Consider the following 8,170-nt stretch of genomic DNA (forward strand, 5'->3'; position numbering starts at 1 on the left):
ACAAAAATTGGTCTATATATAGACTTTAAAGAAACACTTTAGCCAGGTAGTGGTGGCGCACGCCTTTAATCCCAGCACTTGGGAGGCAGAGGCAGGAGGATTTCTGAGTTCGAGCCCAGCCTGGTCTACAGAGTGAGTTCCAGGACAGCCAGGGCTACACAGAGAAATCGGGTCTCAAAAACAAACAAACAAACAAACAAACAATACCTGGAGATGGAGCCAAGGTAGAATGTATGGTCCTAAGTGTTGCCACCTGAAAACTACAGTGACCAGACTAACTTCCAGTGTGGTCTTTCTGCCAGGCACAACTAATTACAATTTAGTAATTTAACTGCAACTTTCTTTTTTCCCCATCATCTCTCTTGCTCTCTCTCTCTCTTCTCTCCAAATGATACAATCAATTCAGTTTACTTACAGAGATCAACAAGCGCACAATCCTAAAAGACTGAATGGGGAGGGCAGCAGAGAGACGGCTCGGAGGTTAAGAGCAATGACTGCTCTTCCAGAAAACCAGTATTCGATTCCATGCACCCACACACTGGCTCACAACCATCATAACACCAATTCCAGAAGATCCAACACCCAAGTGGTTGGATACATGCAGACAAAATCACCATACACATAAAAAACAAAAATCAAGTTTTTTTGGTTTTGTTTTGCTTTTCTAGACAGGTTCTCTCTGTATAGCCCTGGCTGTCCTGGAACTTGCTTTGTAGACCAGGCTGGACTCAAATTCAAGATCTACCTGCCTCTGCCTTCCAAGTGCTGAGATTAAACATGCCTAAACAAAAAAAAAATGTCTTAAGGGCTGATTAAGGTACAGCTTAAGGGAATGGTCTTAGTTCACTTACACGGAACTCTAAAAGCATTTCAATTTCCTTTGACTCTAGTCATTCCTGTATTAAACACTAATATTTTATGAATATCTGGACTTATTCCTTCCAATTCTGTGTTAGGACTATATTCTTACCGAACAGTTTTCCTCTAAAAATCCCATTTTTACCTTTTCAGTTTTTTCTGTGTATACTTGCTCTATGTATCTATCAAGACACGCTGAACTAAATGGTGACTGATACCTTGATATCTATATCTACATATAGACACAGACACACACACACACCACACACACATATGCACAATTAGAAACAATGATCTTGTATGTTTTTGCATACAAAAACTCTGTGCATTTTACCTCCTGTTTCGAATCTTGTGTCTAAAGTTGTAATAATGGGAGAAATAGTTTCTGTCCATACCTTCACTTCCAAATGCGTCAAGTGACACTGGATGTGTTCTACTATCAATTCATTAACAATTCACCATCAAACTAAGAATATCCATTAAATAAAGGGATCCCTTTGATTGCCTTGTTCTCAGACAGCATCACTGTTTTAGTATCAATGTAAGTCCCAAGCAGACTGACCTTGCAAATGCAGGCTCTGTGTTAGAGGATAGGTGTTGAAGAAGACATAAGGCTTGGTATCTACTACCTAAGGATGAACACTTTAGTTCAAAAACAGGTGTTGGATCCCTTGGAACTGGAGTTATATATCCTGTGAGCTGCCATGTGGGTGCTGGGAATCAAACCTTGGTCGTCTGGAAGAGCAGCCAGTGTTCTCAATCCCATCTCTTTAGCCCCTAAAACTTGGATCTTTAAAAGAATGTGAAAATCATGTCAGATACATAGATAATTTAAAAGAGTAAGTAATTAGCTAGTTTAAAGTTAAATTTAAACTCATTGATATCCTGCTATATAAAATGCCATGCTTCTAGAAGCTGAAGAATTAGAATATTTCCACACAAGGTTTACAACTAATATGCAACAAAACTGTAAACGGTGGAAATAATAGTAGTATATAGTATTACAAACAAAAACATTAAGAAGAAATCTACCACCAAAAGGAGCTAGAAGTAATCAGAAAAAAAGCTAACGTAAGTATCTTCTTTGATGAAGATGACTTTGATAGAGGAGAGGGTGGGGGAACAAGGTCAAGAGAGCAAGTGCATCTCTAGGAATCAGGTGCCACGAACAACATACAAGAAGCCATGAGGCAGAGAAGTCAGAAACAATCTCCACACAAGTCATGAAAGGCTATGAAAAGCATCTAAGTATTTACTTTGTTTTCTAAAACTAAAATGAGACAGCCACAGCAGGGTTCTGAAGGAACCTGCTTGTTAGTTGTGCAGTCCTAACTAGCAAGAGCACAAAGATCTGAAGAAAGAAAATCCTAGTTATCTATGGTAATGATTTGTAATGATGGAAGAGAAAGAAGGGTGGAGGTCAGACCTAAGGCAACAGAAATTAAATAGGGGAAGCAGAACAAGAAACCCAGCAAAAGCAAAGACAGGACATGCCACATGGTCAGATCCGGGCAGAACATGTCATTCTAGTCTTCGGCAATGGCTTTTTAGACAAGTGAGTATGTATTTTACTGGGTTATAGATCCAAGGTCAACCTGGGCTTCAGAGCAAGACCCTGCCTCAAAGAATGGGGACGTCTATGTACCAGAAAAATTATGCAGTATCTAAAACAAGGATTATAAACTAAAGCAAACAAAATAGCCCAACGTGTAGCCTGAAGCTAAAGCAGGAGAACTGAGAATTCATACCAGCCTAAGTTACACAGCAAGACAATGTCTCAAAACAAAACAAGAATTTGATAGCTCACATGACAGCAGTGCTATTCCAAATACAGTCCAAAGACCAACACTGGCCTGGGGAACTACTACTTGTTGTTCTGTAACAAAATAAGCTCATGATAGACTACAAGCCAAAAACCATATACCTTTTACAGTCCTCAAACTTCCATTCTAAGTCTAGTTTTTACATCCTAAAGAAGACAGAAGACTAAGCAGGGCTATATAAGCAGCCAGGTCTCAACACTTTAGGTAAGGTGGAACCTTAAGTGATTCAGACTCAGAACACACTTTTCTAAGAGATACAGAAAACAGAGATTGATGGTCACAAATGTCTTTCTCTGATTAACAAGAGTTAATATTTATGAAATAAGTCAACAGTCAATTGCTCTGCTACATATTAATATGACTCAGGTCACTCACTAGCTGAACTCAAGGAAAGGAAAATCCAGTTCAGCTAGACAGAAAGCTTCAGCCAGCCCACAGTGTCTTCTTCAATGCTGGCCCCTTCCTTTCAGCTTAAGCTTCCCCCCGTCTCTGACAGTTCTTGGAGCTCATGTCTTAGTCTGAGCCCTACACTGCTCGCTACCTATACTGCTCAGTCAGTACAGTTTTTAGCCCAAATAACAAACTGGCTAAAATGATGAGAGATCAGGTGAGAAAGGTAGCATTTCAGAAGGGAAGCACCATAGAGACATAAAGTGAAAAATTACTGTGAGAAAACAATGCGGAAAAGTAAGGCAAACTATAGGAATCATGAGCCGGGCAGTGGTGGCGCACACCTTTAATCCCAGCACTTGGGAGGCAGAGGCAGGCAGATTTCTGAGTTCAAGAGTTCGAGGCTAGCCTGGTCTAGAGTGAGTTCCAGGACAGCCAGGGCTACACAGAGAAACCCTGTCTCCAAAAAACAAAACAAAAAAACAAAAAAACAACTATAGGAATCATGAAGCAATAATCACTGGGATCACAGTAGTTCACTGATTATATGATGTATCCTGACTCCACCTTAATCACCCTGTCAATACTTAATAGTTGCTAGATAAAAAGTGTGCTGTCACAGAATGGAGGGCTTAAGAAGACATTTGACAAGTCTGTATTGCCTCAGGATGGCCAAAATGGGTATATACAAAATGGATTTGAAGACAGGAATACTATGGGAAAGAATAATTACAAGAACAAATTAGGCACACTGATTTGGTGATTTACTGATTAAAACTGACATTACCCCATTTTTCTTCTGTGAAAAGGGAAGAACACTAATGTTATTAACTAAATAACATTAACAGGTATACAAAAATGTGTCTCTACACAAGAAGCTGAAGCTTGAAGGTGGTAAGTTCAAGGCTACTTTGGGCTATTTAAAAAGATCATGTCTCAAAAACAACCAAACAAGCAAACAAGCAAACCAATAAGAACAATAAATGTGAAAACAAAACAAAACTGTAGTTTAATAACTGATCTGGAGGGATGGCTCAGTGGTTAAGAGCACTGACTGTTCTTCTAGAGGACCTGAGTTCAATTCCCAGCAACTACACAATTGTCTGTAATGGGATCTGATCTTCCCCCCTTATGGTGTGTCTGAAGAGACAACAGTGTACTCAAATACATTAAGTAAATAAGTAATAAAAATAAAAGCTGATCAGCAAGCCAGGCATGGTGGCACATGCCTTTAATCCCAGCACCGAGGAGGCAGAAGCAAGTAAATCTCTCAGTTCAAAGCCAACCTGGTCTATACAGTGAATTCTAGGACAGCCAACTCTACACAAAGAAACCCTGTCTCAGAAGGGGGAAAAAAAACCACCCTATTGTTTGGGAGATTACAATATACTACCACTGAAAATGATATTGTATCACTTTTATTCTGTGACAAAAAAAAATGGAAATAAATTAAGTGGGAGTTTACTTTGGTTCACTGTTTTGGGAAGAATCAGTCCATCATAGCAAGGAAAGTTATGACAGAGTTTATTTATGGAAGCAAGAGTATGTTGAGGTGGCTCCTCTAATCTGGCAGACCAGAAGCAGAGAACTCTACGGGAACTATATAGGCTGCAACAACCTTCAACAGGCTATCCTCAGCAACAAACATCCACCACTCAGGCCCCACCTCTTAAAGGCTACATAGACTTCAAAATGGGGTCTGAAGCTGGAGTCTAAGAAAGCAAAATTTGAGTCTGGGAGGGACATTTTACAACTATTTCATTTACCCTGATTTTATGTAGTGTATTTTAAAACATATACAATTCTCTTTAAAACATAGACATCATCCCAGCACTTGGGAGGCAGAGACAGGTGGGTTTCTGAGTTCAAGGTCAGCCTGGTCTACAGAGTGAGTTCCAGGACAGCCTGGGCTACACAGAGAAACCCTGTCTTGAAAAAACAAAAATATATAGACATCATACTAATAACTAATAACTAAAAGTAAAATACTAAATCATCAAGGAATCAAAGCCTTGTTTTTTCTACAGCTGATATTTTACTTAAGGCCTCAAACTAGGCATCCTACAGGAAGAAAGACTCAGGAAAGAACAGACATCGCTACAATGAAGGAAAACATAAAGCTAAACAAGGAAAAGAAGAACTCTAAGGAACATGAGTAAATATTAGAATGATAAGGAGGGAAGGATGTAGGAGGGAAGGAAGGAAATACCCCTAGTTTTTAAGAGCAATTATATACGGTTAGATTGTATTTGCTACATAGAGTATTTGATATATACAAAATACAGTTTTTGTGTGTTTTATACCCGTGTGCCATGGTCACATACACGCTGGGTGCCTATAAAGTAATTTTGAAAGCCTTTTGCTTTAAAAGGTAGGAGTCAGGTGTGGGTATATCATAGAAGTACTTTGATATGTATGTGCCTTACCTTGGGTGCCCTAGCACCAAACACACATAAACACAAAACTTGTATAAATCTATCATCTGACGGGGAAGGCGCCTTGATTGCTCTAACCAGTAGACTATTACTAGAAGCAATATGCCAATTTCTTGAAACAGGCTTTTCAGAGACTGAAAGCTTCCGTTTTCTGCCTCTAGTCATGGAGCCCAACACACACGCTATGAGAAGTTCAATCTGCACAAAGAGGCTGGATATAAGCACTCCAGTTATCATTTCTAGCTGCAACCACCATTAACAACTAGCCAGGTGAATGAATAAGCTCCAAGTACAGCTCGATCAGTGGAGCTTTCTGATAACCTAAACCCAGTTGGGTTTTATAACGAAATGAAATGTGAGACTCCCTGCTGCTTCCCGACTGTTATGAGGTAAACAGTCCCCATTAACACTCCTGCCACCAGGAGACTATGCTTCACCTCAGATGCAAAGCAATGGATCCAAAGGTTAGGTGGCTAACCTTGGGCAGAAGCCTCTGAAAGTGTGGGGCAAAATAAATCTTCTCCCCTTTAGAAAACTAGGATGCTAAGCATATTGTGAATAAAGTTTGATGTGTTGGCTTTATACTACAACTGTTTTACAAAGCCATCTGGGTTCTATTCCACTTATGTTCTTATCAACAAAAGATCAGAATGATTAATAAGGTTCAAGCAAAGAAATCAACAAGTTAAAGGATAAAAAGAAAACTTTAAATATTTTTGTTAGTTTTTCTTATCCATTGTTATCTCAAAAAATAGAAGTCTACAAGCAATTATTCATTACTCACAGGTTTATATTACTACTGCAAGATCTGTGCAATTCAACTTTAAATATGTACCTAATATCTGGTCAAAAGAGCAGGAACATACATTTTAGTATCCACAGTGATACAGTGGCATAATTAAGATGTATGCTAATTCATGTTCTTAAAGAAGCATAAATACAGCCAACAGCACCTTAATTTAATTAGGCCAGTGTTCTATAGATGAGAAACTACCTAAATCCAACATGATTGACTTTCAACAGGGAGTCTTAAACAGAAATTGTTAATTACTCACAAAGCAGAGCTCTTTAAAAAAAAACAAAACAAACAAACAAACAAACATCTGGAGCCTGGCAATGGTGGGGCAGCACTAGGGAGGCAGAGGCAGGCGTAACTTGGAGATCAAGGCAAGCATGGTTTACAGAGTGAGTTCCAGAATAGCCATGGCTACACAAAGAAACTACCTGGGGGGATGGAGTCGGGGCGGGATTTAAGGAACCAAAGCCACCACAACCAAAAAATAACACATGAAATTTTTAATGAACTAGGATAATATACACAACTAAGAAACAGATTTAAAAAGAATACCCTTGCCAGGAGTGGTGCTCAATGCAGTTTTATCCAACTCTCAAGCCAAGGGAGGACGGTTTCTGTGAGTTCGAGACAAGTCTTGTTTATGTACTAAGACCTTGTCAGAAAAAAAAAACAAAAAAACCAAACAAACAAAAACAACAACATCAAAAAACAACCAAGAATTACACCCTTTAGCCAGGTATCCTTCTGATCGAAACTCTAGAGCTTTTTAATAAATATTAGACTCTGCAACACCTCTGTGAGTCACATAAATACTTCTTGAATGACTGACTTGGTCAAGGTCACAGACTGAAAGCAAGAACAAAACAGATAGGAACAGGGTCTGCAGCTTTGTGGGTAAATGAACATCACTGTGATTTGCGGTTGACAACTCCCTCGGTGTATCAGAGTTGAAGTGAACTTGTCAGTGCCAAAAGTCTACAAACGGAAGAAACATTCTTAAGAAAAGAAAATGCCCTCTTTGAAGAAGTTTTAAGTGTGGTGAGTTTATTTAACTCAATTCTTGTACTTCACTAAAAACATGCGTGAGCAGGGTACAGGGGAATAGGGAAAACATGACAAATGGTTGTAGTAAGGCCTGGGATTGTAGGTAGCACAAAATAAGAAAAAGGAAGCAAAAGAAAGGAGTCCAAAGTTGGATCTAGTGTTCAATAGAAAGGAGAACTGGTCAAGGCCACCCTCTGAGACCGGCAAACCACATCAAACACGCTGGGCACCGTAGGAGGGGAACGGGAGAGTCGGGCCCTTCCTGGACCAGCCAGTTGTCTGGGGTTGTCCCACCCCTCCGCGGACAGGGCTTGTCTCCCGGATGACCAGCAGCTGGAGGACGCCTTTCCCGGGAACCGGGGCCGGAGTCAGGCCGCACTCACCGCAGCGCCCACACTCCGCTAACGCCGGCTTCCTCGCCTGACGCCCATCGCCCACCACCAAAGGAGAACGAGACTTCGCTCTCAGACGCAAGGCAGCGAAGCTCATCCCCTCTTCCCGATTCGCATTGCGTGGCGACGCGTCGCGTCTCTAAACGTCACGGTGGGGCGGGGCTTCAGTGAGCTTCGTAACTCCGCCTTTCAGTCTGGTAGGGAAGGACTTCAGATTGGTCCTCTCCCGAAGGGTGAGCGCTGAACCTGTCTGAGCATGCGTCGGAAGGGCGGGTTTTTTTTTTGTTTTTTGTTTTTTGTTTTTTGGTTTTTGGTTTTTGGTTTTTTTGGTTTTTTTGGTTTTTTGTTTTTTGTTTTTTGTTTTTGTTTTTTTCTTAGCCTGTACGGGAAGGAAGCGCCCTGCAGCACTTCCGGGATCCTCTTGCATCTCAT

General features: G+C 40.5%; 1 protein-coding gene across 3 annotated transcripts in view; it reads right to left on the reverse strand.

The window, feature by feature from the left end:
- Usp8 (ubiquitin specific peptidase 8) overlaps positions 1-7,843 on the reverse strand; it is a 51,423-nt gene extending 43,580 nt beyond the window's left edge. For 2 of the 3 annotated variants that reach the window (XM_028754945.1, XM_028754931.1), the window contains exon 1: positions 7,730-7,843. The gene's annotated coding sequence lies outside the window, so the exon portion shown is untranslated. Of the gene's footprint in view, positions 1-1,420; positions 1,441-7,729 lie in introns of those variants that run through there. The other variant, XM_028754937.1, reaches the window with a different exon arrangement.
- Between the last annotated feature and the right edge of the window lie 327 nt (positions 7,844-8,170).

The sequence above is a fragment of the Grammomys surdaster genome, unplaced genomic scaffold (genome assembly GCF_004785775.1).
Source record: "Grammomys surdaster isolate TR1022 unplaced genomic scaffold, NIH_TR_1.0 129, whole genome shotgun sequence".
In the NCBI taxonomy this organism is placed as follows: Eukaryota; Metazoa; Chordata; class Mammalia; order Rodentia; family Muridae; genus Grammomys; species Grammomys surdaster.